Consider the following 16,567-nt stretch of genomic DNA (forward strand, 5'->3'; position numbering starts at 1 on the left):
ATAACTAAATAGGCTTTTGAAAAAATATTGACATATGCTCTATTTAAATATTAAAAAAAAAAGTCTAGCTTAACCTAAATCTAAATAGGCTATGCCACCTATTGCTATGCCACCTATTCCCACCCAGAGTTTGGTTTCGTTTTAGTAATATCTGGAAGTATCATAGTTTGAATCCCGATCTCTACATATTAATGGCAATGTTTTTACCAATGAAGCTATACTCATTGGACTGGTCTTGGGCCTTGTTATTATTAATTAATAAAAATAAGTGAGACAGGTGTGTTTGGCCTGCCTTTTTTTATGATTTTTCTACTTCTTAAAAGTATAAAAAGGGTCAAACATAAATTAAAAAAAGTCCTAAAATAAATAAGTAACTTAATTTTATAAAGAAAAATGTGGAAAAAGATACTTCCAAAAAAGTCAGAAATATTAACTTTTTTCGGTGACTTATGGCTTATTTTGATGTATGCCTCTGTTTCGATACCCAATGACACCAAAATCTAATATTTTATATATTTTGCAAACATAAAGTGCTTCTATTATTATTTTTTACGGAAACAATATATAGGAGCAGGATGCTTATTTGTTTTATTTTTTTATAAACAGTAGTAGCTAGAAGCATTTCCTTTGACAAACATATATTGACAAGCATAAATCATATTCATCATAAGTTATGGAAATACCGTAGTAATATATGTAATTTTTTATTTAAGCAGCAAAAAAAAAAGAGTAATTTTTGAAAATTATAAATTATGCTTTTTTATTGATAGAAAATTATAAATTATGTTGATGTATTGAAATGTTGTTTAAAATAATATTATTTTAACTCACTCTCATAAAATACTTTTAATTTATTTAATGTAATTGTTTATGAACTATTTTTTTTATCAACTATGAAAAAATATTCCATGTTCTTTTATTTTTTTAACACACTATTTATTTATTTACCATAATGTTTAACAAAATCAAACCTTTTGTAATAAAATTTTGTCAAAAAACATTTGTTTAAAAATAGCTTCTAAAATAAAATAAAAACTGGAATAACCAAACAACTTTAACTTTATTTTTAAAGTTTTTATTTTTTAACTTTAAGTTTAAAGTAACTTTTATGATAAAAAAAGTTAGGTCAAACTGTACCTTAATGAGTATAAAAATAAGTCGAGTAAAAAGAAATTGGTAAGAAAACTTATTTGGAATTTTTTTTATAAATACTTAGGAATTATAATACATACATATAGAATTATTTTAGAGGATATTTGCTCAACATTTCTTGATAGCATAATAATTTTGAAGAATTTAATTAATTTGGGAAAACTATTTTACTAGTGATTGAAGAATATTACAAAATACCAGTCAATAAGGCAACATCATCAATACTTAACATATTTGAAAATTGAATTCAATGAACATTCAAAATCTTATCTGATTATTTTTACACTTTTGTGTAGTTGTTGAGTCGGATTTATATTGCCTCTATTTTTTGTATTTTTTTATTTATTATATTTTTGTTTGATTAATTTTTTTATATGATTCATAAGAAATTAAATATGAAAAATATTGTGTAAAAAAAATGAAAAATATCAATTTAATCTGATGTATAATCTTTTAAAATAATTATTTATATTTATAATATGTTAATATTACGATAAAAAAAATTAATTTATTTTCTACAAATGGAAAAAGATATAAAATAATATCAGTCAAAAAGGAATGCTACACAATACTTAATGCTGATTAAAAACATTTGATTGAAAGTAAAGTTTTTTTATAAGGTTGTGAACACTAGATATCAGGGGACAAAACAGATTTTGCCTTCATCCTTTGTCTATATCTCCTTATTATATTAAGGAAAAAATAAAGAAATATTTACAAAAATTGAGGGGACATAGACCTAGTCCAATGAGTCCATACAAATGGGTGTAGGACAACGAAACATACCAACCTTCAGTTAATTCTAAACGACAAAATAGAAGTACTAAAAAATTTGAGGCGAATGAGCCGACCGTCAACACGAAAATGATCCACGTACTCGCTACTCCCAGCAGCAAGTGGTAAGCGATGGTGGTTTTTTCAAGCTATAAACAGTTTGAAATCAATGTATGATATGAATATTGAGATAAACCCGACACAATAGAGGCAATATGAGACCTCTATATTAAACTCTGACGGATCACGTTTTGTTGAAAGCAACTCAAACCCAATCGATCAAAAACTTATTTGATTTATTAATAAATTGAACATGGAAAAATATCAATGTAATTTAATTTTTCAAAAAAAAAGGGCTTTGTTTTTTTTAAAAAAAAAAACCGCAAAAAATGATTAAAAAAATTAAGATAATGAATATTCGTAAAATAGCATGCATTATGAAATCAAATTTGTTCTAAAATTATTTTTTGCAAAAAAAAGGTTTTCATTTATTAAATTATTAACATAAATAATAAAAAATTGAAAAAATAAAATTTTAAAAATTGGTATTTACAATTAGCATATGAATTAAAATTATAAAACAATGAAGCAGTAATGTGTTTTAGAAACCTGATTAAAAAATTCTTGATCTTTGGGAAACGATAATAAACTTTAGCAATTTCACGTACTTGAATTGGAATTATTTATTATCTTTGTAAATTACCTTTTTATCCACTATAGTCTATAGATATAAATAATTTTTAGTTCCGTCATTGAGGCTATTATAGTAGCTACAAAAATTACGGATATCAGGTCTTCATCAACTTAACTCAATGAGGGGTTGAGGTTCAAACCTTGAACACCTCACATGGTGGGATAGTGTTCCGTCTAGTATGAGAGATGGTTTCATGAAAGATAAGTTAGGACTCAATTTCTTCTAATCATTAGTTGTGCCCATGAATTAAATGTTGGGAGAGACCATGCAAGAATTTCTCTCTATTTCTTTGGACTCAACCTCCCTTGACAGTTATTATTGGATTTTTTTAAGGCAATTTCTATGGTATATAGTCCGAAAATTGGAACATTAATAATTAAATGAATGTTTTTTGATTTTTTTTATTATCATTTAAAAAATTATAATCTATTATTAATATATTAAAATCGATTACCACTAAATTTACTAATTTATCCTTATTACTTTTAACCACGTTACAAGTTTTATATCCTTCATTGTAATTTCACTAAAAAAATATTAAAAAAGTATAGAAAGGTTTTTTTTTTTGACAAAAAAAAATATAGAAAGATGATACGCTTAAAAATAGGAACACAACAAATTATAGATAGGAACAAAACAAAACAATTTATACATAAAAATAGGGGGAAAAAAAAACAATACTTTTTTTTGACGAAAAAAATAATAAAAAACTATAAAAAAGTTAGTAAATAAAAAAAAATATATAGAGAGAATATAGAAAAAATAATAAGAAATCTCATAGGAATATACAAATAATAAAAAAAAATACTCTATGAAAAAAATAAATATAAACATTAATATTTTTCATAAAAAAAAAAAGAAATATAAACAATTTTTTTTAACGAAACATAAACAATATTCCTACAAAGTTTACTACTAACCATTAATAATACTATAATAAAAATAGATAGTCGTGATGAGAGAGAGAGGTAGAGAGAGAGAGAGAAGCGCTGCATCTAGGGCTCACCTAGGGCAGCCGTCACGGTCACCGCCTTCATCGAAAGCAAGGCAGAAACGGGGGGGTGCTTCGATTGACAGCGGAGGATGGACGGAGGTGAGACGGCGACGTCGGAACGGGTTTAGAGGGGATGATGGAGAACAAGACATATTTCGCAAGACCAGCAACTACCAATTCTCACGTTCAATTTCTACACCTGGATATCGACGCTTTTACGATCGATTCAATAGCCCAGGACCTTGCGCAAATGATCGCGGCCAAACTGGGAGAAACCAGTCTCGTTACAGCACGGAGCGACGTGTAATTTCGCGTGATCGTTCTCAAGATATTAGTCCTAACGAGCGATCGCTTTCAGGCACGGTGCGGTCTCAACCTGCGTTTGAACGGCAGCAGCAAATCCTTGATGATGATCGACGGCGTAAGGTTGATGATGATCGACGGCGTCAGTTTAATGATGATCGACGGCGTAAGGTGATGGAAGAGGATAGGAGGCGAGAGTCTCACGGCAATCACAATGAAGGTATGAGGATCAATAAGGATAATTCAATGGATGGAAAAGGTAGTAAGTTTGTCGGTGGAGGAGAATTGATTGCTGACCACAAGCTTGACAATGGAAACAAACATGGTGGTGTTGTCAGCAAGCATGTTGAAGTGAATGGATTGGGTACTGACTTAAAGCGGTACGTTTCTTTTTATTTTACAAATTTTCCAGCACAAATGTCAAATTTTTATCTTCGAAAGGGTTTCGAGGTTTGTGGTATACTGGAGGATGTGTACGTTGCAAAAAAAAGAAATAAGTTCGGTCAACCCTATGGCTTTGTCAAATTCTTAAATGTTAGAAATGTTTCTAAAATGACGAGAGCCTTAAACGATGTATGGTTTGGGCATTTCCGTGTAAGAGCTAGAGTGGCTATGTTTGAACGAAATGACTCAGGGGCGGGGAGGAGAATGGAGAATAAAAAGGATGCTCCGGAAAAAGCTAACGCCCCCTTGTTGAAGGATGGGAAGCATAATTCCAACCGGCATTTTGTGCCCAAGGACGGCGAGGAGAACATGAAATCATCAGGGCAACAATCACAAATCGATGGTATCATTGATCTAAGAGCAAAGAAGGAAGGGAGTAATCCTGCGGATGGAGTGCGGGTGGGGGACATAGTTGTCAAGCTAGGGGAGCGAAATGCAAAGTTTTCCCATAAGAAAGGCAAAAAAGAAGTGGAAGAGATGATTTCTAAAGTGGTAGAGCAGCGTGTGGATACGGTAAAGGATAACCCAGTCTTAATGCGGAGTTATCGATCAACACCAGTTGATGCGGATTGGGTTCACAACGGAATAGTGGCTACAATTTTTAATGGCGAGGCGATCCCTGTGGTGCAGAATAGAATTTTGGACGCGGGTTTTAACGACGTGGTTCTCATTCCAATGGGAGCTGATAAGGTTTTCGTGCGTAGCTTAGAGGGGGTCGATGTAATGCCAACGGTTCTTAACGCAAAGGAGTTTTTTCAATTAATATTCTCGAATTGGACGCGTTGGGAAAAGGAAGTGGAGCCTTACCGGAGAGGTGCGTGGGTTCGACTGTACGGGATTCCACTTAAAGCCTGGAATGAACAATTTTTCAAGCTTTGTGTTTTCGACTGTGGACGTTACCTTCGAACGGATGGATGTTCTGTTGATAAGGATAGACTCGATTTTGCTCGGGTCCTGATCGCCACGACCGATTTGGACATCATCAACAGAGTTGAGACCGTTTTGGTGGATGGTAACCAGGTGAAGGTTAAGATCGTCGAGGAGTGGGGGTATGCATTGTAACACCCTTAATTTACCCCTTTATTTTATTTTCAAAAAAAATTAATTTCATTTATTTAATAAGGATGTCACACTTACTCCAATTAACTAATTCCTCAAATGATTAAAAAGCATGCAGCGGAAAATACAAAAATAATATAAGTTTCGAAGTCCGAATTGAAAATACTTAATCAAATGACATAGTCCAATTGTTATAAAAATTTAGCAGTATAATTAAATAAAGTTTCTCCCCGACAACATCCTAACAGAGCGACTCCAATAAATATCAAGGCAACAACTATCCGAACACATCAGCTATGATTCATCTCCTACCTGAAAATCTACGGTTGCACACCGTAGGGCCAAGCCAGAAGGGGGAATGTAAAGGTGAGCGACAATACATCAAGAAAGTAACTGAATTAAAACAAAGTAATAACTAGCAACATCATAAGCAACAACAAGACCACCTAAGCGGATGGCCGCGCGCATTCATCAGCCAACCACAATCATCAATTAACAATTAAATAATGAGAAATAAACAACATCATTTAAATGATCAATATAATTAAAATGCATGCAATGCGCCTAGACTCGCTACATGCATGTGGTACCAATAACAACGTCATTTCCAGTTTTACATCATGGAGGATCAACATCATTATAAACAACATCATTTTCAACTTCATTAAGCAACGTCATTTTCAACATCGTTTATACAACTTCAATAAGCAACGTCATTGAACACATGAATGAATGCATGTCATGTTATAATAAGCAACGTCAATAGTAAACATCATTTAACAACTTCGATAGACAACTTCATCATCATTATAACAACATCAATAAACAACGTCCATAAGCAATTACAACAACAACAATTACAACATCATAATTTCGGCACAACTCCGACATCATTAAAATAGATAATTCAACATCGTTATAACCACGTAACTCAACATCATTATTCAACGAAACGGCAATTCAAGCAACACAATTACTATCAACGAGCAACGACTTAAAACAACACCGATACACAACAATTATTAGCAACTTCGATTACAACACCAACTAAAACTTCATAACTCAATTAATCATTCACTCCTCTCCAAAACAACAACCTATTACTCCTTTATAACAGAACTCATAACCCAAATCATCTTGATTTAGTTTACCGACGAAACGTATGAATTTTAAGTCAATTTAATTAATAAAAATTAAGAAATAAATTCAAATCTTAATAGCATATAAAACCAGGGAGAGTGAGATACACCAGAGGGTTCCAAAATATTCAAAATACCCTACATAAATTTTTGGGAAATTTTCACGAAATTATAATATTTTTAATCACCTTTTTACTCCAAATAATTAATTAAAAATAGCTACGAGTGTCCAAAAATTACCAAAGAGGTACCAAAATTTCAAGAAAATTATTTACTATTTTTCTATAAAAACATTTAAAACAATTGGAGTCCCTATGACCCCTCACGCGCCCTCACGCGCCAGTGCTGCGAATGGGCGAGGCCACTCGCGCACTGTTCATCACCTTCTTCACCCGGTTGCAGGAAAACGGGTCGCGACGACCCGCGATTTGACCCGGTCGGTTCTCCCTCATTTCTCAACGGAATTTGACGTGTTTTATATCGTTTTGATCGTCATTCAATTATAGAAAGATACCCGGTATTTATTTTTAGAAACGACAATTGAATCGAATGTTTTAATATCAAAAAGCTTCACACGAATTTAACAAAAAAAAACTCCATTGATGGTTGTTCAAAAGCTTCGGTTTTGACATTCTCTCAACCCATAAAAATCCCAGAATTGCTTTACAATTGCATTCGATGCTCAACACGTTATGAAACTTTTTCTTTTGAATTATCATCAAAATCCCAAAAAATCATTATACCCCTTATGTTAATTCTCAAGCACAACGTCAATTCACAATTTTATTTACTCAACATCATAACACGAATTTGCACCAACAACAGAAGCATAGAAACATTATCATATCAGATGATAAAATCGAAATTAAGAACAAGTATAGGAACAACAACAACATCACATAATGGGGAAAAGAAGCATAAGAGCAACAACTTAAATCACACATATAATGAATATACAAGTATGTCTATTGAATTCAGAATTTCAAGAGTATATAAAGCTCCCTTACTTGGATTGTAGTGAACTCCTTAAATTGAGGTTAAGCTTTTCCTTCCTTTGCTTCTCTTCACTCTCCCATGAGCTCTCTCTCTTTTCTCTCACCCACTAGCACTATTATTATTTTTGTGTGTGTTTGTTTTCTTGTTTGTATCACTTTCCTGACTCTTCTTAACTTCACCCACTTTAAACCACTTAATTCCAAGAAACAACCTTTTTAATACAATTAAAATGAATTTATTAAAATTAAAATCATGGTTTTCTTTTATTTTTATTTTGGAAAATGTTAACTTGTGCCCTTAAGGCACATGTTAAGGAAGCAAAAATAGAAATTATTAAATGCTAATTTGTGTATTTTGACTTTTGAAGCATTAAATTTCTTGTATCATTAAATGTTGAATTACTATTTTGGTATATCTTATCATGTGCCCTAAGGGCACATGTTAACAAGACCCTTTTATTTTTACTACTATATTATTCACACCCCCCTCCTCTTTGCTCTCAACACCTCATTATCTAATTTTTCTACTTCTTTTTCTTTTAATTTTATTTTCTAATTAGCAACGTCATTATTTTTATTTATCAATTATTTAATTATTCGCAACAAAATAATTAAATAAACATCATCAATCAACATCACATAAACATCGTCAATCAACACCACAACAAGAAAATCAACATCACAATAACTAAATAATTAAATAAAATGAATCCTAATTTTTGGGGCGTTACAACTCTCCCCCACTTATAGGATTTTTCGTCCTCGAAAATTGCCTGAAGGAAACAACGCTGGATAGGATTCTTTCATCCGACTCTCTCAACTCCCATGTCGCATTCCACACTGGTAGGTCCTCCCAGTCTACATTCACTGTAACAATTTTTTTTTTTGTTCTTTAGGTGTTTCACCGCTCTATCTTCGACTTTCAACTACACGAATCCCACTATCAGATACCCTCTCACTTGCACATCATCAGATTGAATCACGTGCAACAAATCGAAAATACATTCCTTCAGCTGCAACTCTTGAAAAACACCATGAAGATTTGATGGCGGTGGCAATGCAATCTGATAGGCCACGCCCCCTATCCTCTTAAATATATAGTACGGCCCAATAAACCGCGGAGCGAGCTTTTTGGACTTCAAAGTTCGTCCAACACATGTCATCACAGTCATCCTCATAAACACATGATGTCCCTCTCGAAACTCTACTGCTCTCTTCTTTTGATCGTAATAACTCTTTTGTCGATCCTGGGATGGCTTCATTTTCTACTGAATCCTTTTCATCTTTTCAGTAGTCTGCCTAATCATTTCAGGCCCCAACACTACTCGCTCACTGGATTCGTTCCAACACAAAGGTGTCCTACACCTTCTCCCATACAAGGCTTCAAACGGTTCCATTTCGATGCTAGAATTGTAGCTGTCATTGTAAGTAAACTCTATCAATGGCAAGCAACTATCTCAGCTTCCTCTCTGGAATATTCAGCGGCTTCAACAATCCTATTGGCTTCTATTATTCAACTCTGTTCTTGAATCTCAAGACCCCATTCTCGGCAACTTCGTAACTCACTTCTTTTACCCAAGTTAATTAATTCTAAACATGTCGACTAGTCTCAAGTCTCATTTCTGACCTTCTCTGGTTTCTTCCAACACAACACTGGTTAACCTCCACATTCCTAGTTTCACATTTCTTGGCTTCCGTACACATACTAGACTATGGTCTCTAAATCCCTCGATTAGTCTTATCTCTCTTGTCACGAGTGCTAACATATGCAACGTCCTCATACTCATCGCGTCTGCCACTACATTTGCTTCACTAGGGTGGCAGTTCAACTCAAAATCATAACCCTTTAGAAATTTCAACCACATCATCTGCTTCATGTTCAACTCCTTCTAATTAAATGAGTACTCCAAAATTTTGTGGTCGCCGAAGACTTTAAACTTGAGCCATACAGATAACGTCTCCGAACTTTCAACACGACCACAGCGGCTGCCAACTCTAATTCGTCAGTCGGGTAGTTCCTCTTGTTGATTTTCACCTTCCTCGAGCATGCATAACTACTTAATCCTTCTGCATCAGAACTCCTCCTAAGATCATCTTTGATGCATCACAATACACTTCAATGATTCATTCACGTCAGGTAAAGTTACATTGGCGCTGATGTCAATCCTTGCTCCCACTCATGGAACTTTCCTCACACGTCTTGTAACGAATGGGAGCTCGTCATATCCGGGTAAACTGCGTCAAGGGTAAAGCTATCCTCGAAGAATCTCCAAAGAATCTCCGATAGTAAGCCAATCCCAACAAGCTTCACATCTCGCTTAATGACTTAGGAGCTTCCCACTGCAACACTGCACACTTTCTAGACAAGTTTATTGTTATTCTATCACGCTTCTGCTACGCCTCTCGGTTATGAGGATATCTCGATCTTAAGTCAATTCCAAATGCTCCAACTAATTGGTCTATCAAATCATCAATTCGCGAAAGGAAATATTAGTTTTTAGTGACAACTATGTTCAACTATCGATAGTCAACATAGAGTCTCTTACTCCCAACTTTCTCCTTCACCAATAGCATTGGCTTTCCCCACGGCGATATACTTGGTCAAACGAACTTCTTCTCCAACAGCTTTTCTAACTACTTTGTCAGTCCACTCAACTTTGCCGCAACATTTTTTTAGGGCACCATCGATACTGGTCCAATGCCAGGTAGGCCATTGATAAACTCTGTTTCTCGTTTGGCGTTATATCGCTGATATCCTTTAAGAAATTCCACATCATTGGTAAGTCGATGATTCCAACTCCTCCTTCCACTTCCATTGTAGTGAACGTCGTAAACATCTGAGCGTTCTCCTTCCTTAACTTTTCCACTTGTGGAGTAGACGCCATCTCCAATCTTGCATTTGCTCCAGGTTCGGGAAACAACACCATCTTATCCGTATCAATTGGTTGTCTCCCCCACTTAATTTAAACTCATATGTAGCCCTCTGCTGAGACGGCAGACTTCCTGTACTAACCTCCAACTCTTTCCTTCGCTCGTAAGGGTAAGAAAAATCGACAGTGTTTACACACATGTCATCTGCAAAATAAAAGATCGTCATCTTGGTCTGACTGGACCGACCTGCTCTGATACCACTTTGTAACACCCTTAATTTACCCCTTTATTTTATTTTCAAAAAAAATTAATTTCATTTATTTAATAAGGATGTCACACTTACTCCAATTAACTAATTCCTCAAATGATTAAAAATCATGCAGCGGAAAATACAAAAATAATATAAGTTTCGAAGTCCGAATTGAAAATACTGAATCAAATGACATAGTCCAATTGTTATAAAAATTTAGCAGTATAATTAAATAAAGTTTCTCCCCGACAACATCCTAACAGAGCGACTCCAATAAATAGCAAGGCAACAACTATCCGAACACATCAGCTATGATTCATCTCCTACCTGAAAATCTACGGTTGCACACCGTAGGGCCAAGCCAGAAGGGGGAATGTAAAGGTGAGCGACAATACATCAAGAAAGTAACTGAATTAAAACAAAGTAATAACTAGCAACATCATAAACAACAACAAGACCACCTAAGCGGATGGCCGCGCGCATTCATCAGCCAACCACAATCATCAATTAACAATTAAATAATGAGAAATAAACAACATCATTTAAATGATCAATATAATTAAAATGCATGCAATGCGCCTAGACTCGCTACATGCATGTGGTACCAATAACAACGTCATTTCCAGTTTTACATCATGGAGGATCAACATCATTATAAACAACATCATTTTCAACTTCATTAAGCAACGTCATTTTCAACATCGTTTATACAACTTCAATAAGCAACGTCATTGAACACATGAATGAATGCATGTCATGTTATAATAAGCAACGTCAATAGTAAACATCATTTAACAACTTCGATAGACAACTTCATCATCATTATAACAACATCAATAAACAACGTCCATAAGCAATTACAACAACAACAATTACAACATTATAATTTCGGCACAACTCCGACATCATTAAAATAGATAATTCAACATCGTTATAACCACGTAACTCAACATCATTATTCAACGAAACGGCAATTCAAACAACACAATTACTATCAACGAGCAACGACTTAAAACAACACCGATACACAACAATTATTAGCAACTTCGATTACAACACCAACTAAAACTTCATAACTCAATTAATCATTCACTCCTCTCCAAAACAACAACCTATTACTCCTTTATAACAGTACTCATAACCCAAATCATCTTGATTTAGTTTACTGACGAAACGTATGAATTTTAAGTCAATTTAATTAATAAAAATTAAGAAATAAATTCAAATCTTAATAGCATATAAAACCAGGGAGAGTGAGATACACCAGAGGGTTCCAAAATATTCAAAATACCCTACATAAATTTTTGGGAAATTTTCACGAAATTATAATATTTTTAATCACCTTTTTACTCCAAATAATTAATTAAAAATAGCTACGAGTGTCCAAAAATTACCAAAGAGGTACCAAAATTTCAAGAAAATTATTTACTATTTTTCTATAAAAACATTTAAAACAATTGGAGTCCCTATGACCCCTCACGCGCCCTCACGCGCCAGTGCTGCGAGTGGGCGAGGCCACTCGAGCACTGTTCATCACCTCCTTCACCCGGTTGCAGGAAAACGGGTCGCGACGACCCGCGATTTGACCCGGTCAGTTCTCCCTCATTTCTCAACGGAATTTGACGTGTTTTATATCGTTTTGATCGTCATTCAATTATAGAAAGATACCCGGTATTTATTTTTAGAAACGACAATTGAATCGAATGTTTTAATATCAAAAAGCTTCACACGAATTTAACAAAAAAAAACTCCATTGATGGTTGTTCAAAAGCTTCGGTTTTGACATTCTCTCAACCCATAAAAATCCCAGAATTGCTTTACAATTGCATTCGATGCTCAACACGTTATGAAACTTTTTCTTTTGAATTATCATCAAAATCCCAAAAAATCATTATACCCCTTATGTTAATTCTCAAGCACAACGTCAATTCACAATTTTATTTACTCAACATCATAACACGAATTTGCACCAACAACAGAAGCATAGAAACATTATCATATCAGATGATAAAATCGAAATTAAGAACAAGTATAGGAACAACAACAACATCACATAATGGGGAAAAGAAGCATAAGAGCAACAACTTAAATCACACATATAATGAATATACAAGTATGTCTATTGAATTCAGAATTTCAAGAGTATATAAAGCTCCCTTACTTGGATTGTAGTGAACTCCCTAAATTGAGGTTAAACTTTTCCTTCCTTTGCTTCTCTTCACTCTCCCATGAGCTCTCTCTCTTTTCTCTCACCCACTAGCACTATTATTATTTTTGTGTGTGTTTGTTTTCTTGTTTGTATCACTCTCCTGACTCTTCTTAACTTCACCCACTTTAAACCACTTAATTCCAAGAAACAACCTTTTTAATACAATTAAAATGAATTTATTAAAATTAAAATCATGGTTTTCTTTTATTTTTATTTTTACTACTATATTATTCACACCCCCCTCCTCTTTGCTCTCAACACCTCATTATCTAATTTTTCTACTTCTTTTTCTTTTAATTTTATTTTCTAATTAGCAACGTCATTATTTTTATTTATCAATTATTTAATTATTCGCAACAAAATAATTAAATAAACATCGTCAATCAACATCACATAAACATCGTCAATCAACACCACAACAAGAAAATCAACACCACAATAACTAAATAATTAAATAAAATGAATCCTAATTTTTGGGGCGTTACAAGCATTGGGAGAGGACATGTGTCTCTTCGAGGAAGAGGTTGAATCGGAGGGGGCCCAATCTGTCTGTGGAGAGGGTCAAATTGATCCGGAAGCGCGTCGCAATGTTGACATGATGGTCAACCTTTTCACGGATGGAGTGAGGGATGAGGGGTTTGACGTTATTCAGGGTATGGATGTTGAAAAGCCATTAGATAAGTTGGATGTTGCCCTCTCTTCCGAGGGAGAGACCGAAGCGGAAGTGGAGCGGGGATCCAAGATCTCTTCTAATCTGAGACCGGGTCCTCACGGAGAGTTTGGAAATCAGGGAGTTCATACAGATCTAACCCCTTTTAAGACGGAAGCTCAGGCTCGTCATTCCATTCGGTCGCGTCGTAGTAAACGTACGAATTCTTGTCCTCCGGAGGTGAAACGTTCAGTTATTTCAGGGCCCTGGAGTTTGGAATGGTTAAATGACCAGAACCACGGGGAGGCAGGGGTGATTTTTTCAGTTTGTAAGAAGGGTAAGAAGGGCATCATCATGGAAAGAGTCTTAATAAGTTTGGGCATCAGGAACCTCGGAGGAGGAAAGAAGGGGGGTTGCTTCGTCACCCGCTTCACAGCCTTAAAAAAGTTGCTAGGATGCCAAGTAAAGATCGTCATGAGGTGCTAAAAGTCTTAAAGAAGAGTGTTCGTCGTCGTAGGGGCGAGGATGCTTTTAATCGGTCTTGTTCGGTGAGCCGCCAAGAACCCGGAGGAGATTCTATTTCATCGGGTTCTATCAACAATGATTGGAAAAATTGGGTGGCTGTTCAAGGTAATGAACAAATGACGATGGATGATGTGTGGGGGATAGGGAAAGCTATAGGGGTCAAGTTTAAAGGTGAAAATGTGAATATGTTCAATATTCTCTCTCGGGCGGGCAAAGGAAAGAAGGAGATCTCAGGCCAGAGGTCGGGGGGGGGGGGGAACCCGGCAAGGGAATGGTTGCTAGTTTAAGTGTTTCATCTGGTTTTTGAGGGGGAGTGTTTTCAGATGAAGATAGTTTCTTGGAATATTAGAGGGCTAGGAGGTTTAGAGAAGAGGAAGGAAGTACGAAAGTTGGTGGAGGATCTGAAACCTTTTGTTTTCTGTATTCAGGAGACGAAGTTGCAAAAATGCGATGTCTTTCTTGGATCGAATCTTTGGGGCAGCTCATCTCACGGGTTCTCTTATCGACCCTCGATAGGGGCGTCAGGGGGGCTTTTAACTTTATGGGACACTTCTGAGGTGGATGTATGGTCGACGGAGAGTCGTGAGTCTGTTTTATGGTGTCATGGTCGATTCTCTAAGACTGGAGAAGAGTTCTCTGTGGCAAATGTTTATGTGCCCTGTGACGATGGAGCCAAGCAAGCTTTGTGGGATTCCCTTTCGGTGAGGCTCCTATCGTTGGTGGGTAAGAGGGTGTGTGTTTGTGGAGACTTTAACGCTGTTAAACTTGTCGATGAAAGGCGTTCGTCCAGAGGGGGTCATCGCTCTTTGGATCATGTACCTTTCGCTCGTTTCATCGAAGATAATACCCTTATTGATCTTCCTTTAATTGGTCGTAAGTTTACTTGGTTCAAAGGGGATGGTTCTTCGATGAGTCGTCTAGATAGGTTCCTTCTTTCTGAGGAGTGGTGTTTGGCATGGCCTAACTGTAGGCAGATGGCTAGGATGAGAGGGTTATCTGATCATTGTCCTCTGGTTTTGTCTGTGAATGAGGAAGATTGGGGCCCTCACCCATCGAGAATGCTTAAGTGTTGGAAGGATGTTCCCGGCTATAACCAGTTCGTAAGAGATAAGTTGATTTCATATCAGGCTGATGGTTGGGGAGGATATATGCTCAAGGAAAAACTTAAGATGATTAAGGCAGGTCTAAAAGAGTGGCATAAGGCTCATACTCAAAACCTTCCCGGTCGCATCGAGACCTTGAAAGGTAGGCTTTCGGCTCTTGACGAGAAGGGGGAGGAAGAAGATCTTTTTGAGGAGGAGTTGGTGGAATTTCATGGGGTCTCGGCTGATATTCACTCGTTGTCACGGTTGCATGCCAGCATTAGTTAGCAACAATCTCGTTCGTTGTGGCTTAAGGAAGGAGATGCCAATTCGAAGTTTTTCCACTCGGTTTTAGCGGAGCGTCGTCGTAGGAATGTAATGTCCGTTATTCAGGTGAATGGGGTTAATGTAGAGGGCGTGATCCCAATCAGACAGGCCGTGTTTTCACATTTTGAGTCACATTTCAAGGCTCCAAACGTGGAGAGGCCTAGGGTTGACGACCTTCAGTTTAAACGGTTGACCCAGACGGAGAGTGTTGGTTTAACTAAACCTTTTACTGAGGCTGAGGTGAAGTCAGCCGTGTGGGATTGTGACAGTTATAAAAGTCCTGGCCCAGACGGAATTAATCTTGGTTTTATTAAGGATTTTTGGGCTGAGCTTCGGGGCGACATTATGCGTTTTCTTTCTGATTTTCATCGCAATGGCAAGTTGACTAAGGGTTTAAATTCTACTTTCATTGCTTTGATTCCTAAAACTGATAGTCCCCAAGGGTTAAACGACTTTCGACCTATTTCGCTTGTGGGAAGCTTGTATAAAATTTTAGCGAAGGTTTTAGCGAATAGGTTGCGTATAGTGATAGGTAGTGTGATTTCTGAAACTCAGTCGGCGTTTGTGAAGGATAGACAAATTCTCGATGGCATCCTCATTGCAAATGAGGTGGTGGATGAGGCGCGGAAGTTTAAGAAGGATCTATTGTTGTTCAAGGTAGATTTTGAGAAGGCCTATGATTCGGTGGACTTGAAATATCTGGATGATGTTATGGGGAGAATGTCTTTTCCAGTTCTGTGGAGGAAGTGGATTCGAGAGTGTGTCTGTACGGCGTCGGCATCCGTGTTAGTTAACGGCAATCCGACTGATGAATTCCCTCTTCAGCGTGGGCTTAGGCAAGGAGACCTGTTATCCCCTTTCCTCTTTTTACTGGCTGTTGAGGGACTGAATGTGCTTATGGAGGCGATGATAGCGCATAATTTGTTTACGGGTTACAGTGTTGGTGTGCAAGGATCGATGACGGTGTCACATCTTCAGTTTGCAGATGACACTCTTTTGCTGGGGGTTAAAAGTTGGGCTAATGTTCGGGCTCTGCGAGCTGTCCTTGTGCTTTTTGAGACTTTGTCAGGCTTGAAAGTGAACTTTACTAAAAGCATGTT

The 16,567-nt window shown here is 36.2% G+C and overlaps 1 long non-coding RNA gene across 1 annotated transcript; it reads right to left on the bottom strand.

The window, feature by feature from the left end:
- Positions 1-10,818: 10,818 nt before the first annotated feature.
- On the bottom strand, positions 10,819-13,095 carry LOC123909928. The gene is made up of 2 exons (XR_006810039.1): positions 12,837-13,095; positions 10,819-11,010 (listed from the first exon to the last, which is right to left on the bottom strand). It is a non-coding gene; the product is annotated as an uncharacterized LOC123909928 (long non-coding RNA).
- Between the last annotated feature and the right edge of the window lie 3,472 nt (positions 13,096-16,567).

The sequence above is a fragment of the Trifolium pratense genome, linkage group LG2 (genome assembly GCF_020283565.1).
Source record: "Trifolium pratense cultivar HEN17-A07 linkage group LG2, ARS_RC_1.1, whole genome shotgun sequence".
Taxonomy (NCBI): Eukaryota; Viridiplantae; Streptophyta; class Magnoliopsida; order Fabales; family Fabaceae; genus Trifolium; species Trifolium pratense.